Here is a 376-nt window from a genome sequence, read left to right on the forward strand (position 1 = left end):
GAACAGAAGACCGGCGTCACTCCTTGAACGGCCTAGTCCTCCTTTTTTTCTCTCTCTTTTTTTTAGACCATGTGCAGGCGTTGTGAAGAAATAAAAAAAAAAGATTAAGGATTGGTGCTATTGATAGTTGATATTCTAATTGATTAAAGCCTGTTGTTACGAACTGAGACTGCAGTTAATTAAATCCAGTGTTACTAAGATCTGGATTTGTAACTGACTCGATTCGAAGTATTTTGATTGATATAGGACTGATGTGTGATCTAAGAGTACGGGATCGTATTTTTTATGATCAAGTCACTTTCGTGTACGTGTTAATATTACACAAACAGAAGGCACTTTCTCAGCAGCATTCTCGCACATGACCACATTATTACAC

The sequence above is a fragment of the Penaeus monodon genome, chromosome 34 (assembly GCF_015228065.2).
Source record: "Penaeus monodon isolate SGIC_2016 chromosome 34, NSTDA_Pmon_1, whole genome shotgun sequence".
Classification (NCBI taxonomy): Eukaryota; Metazoa; Arthropoda; class Malacostraca; order Decapoda; family Penaeidae; genus Penaeus; species Penaeus monodon.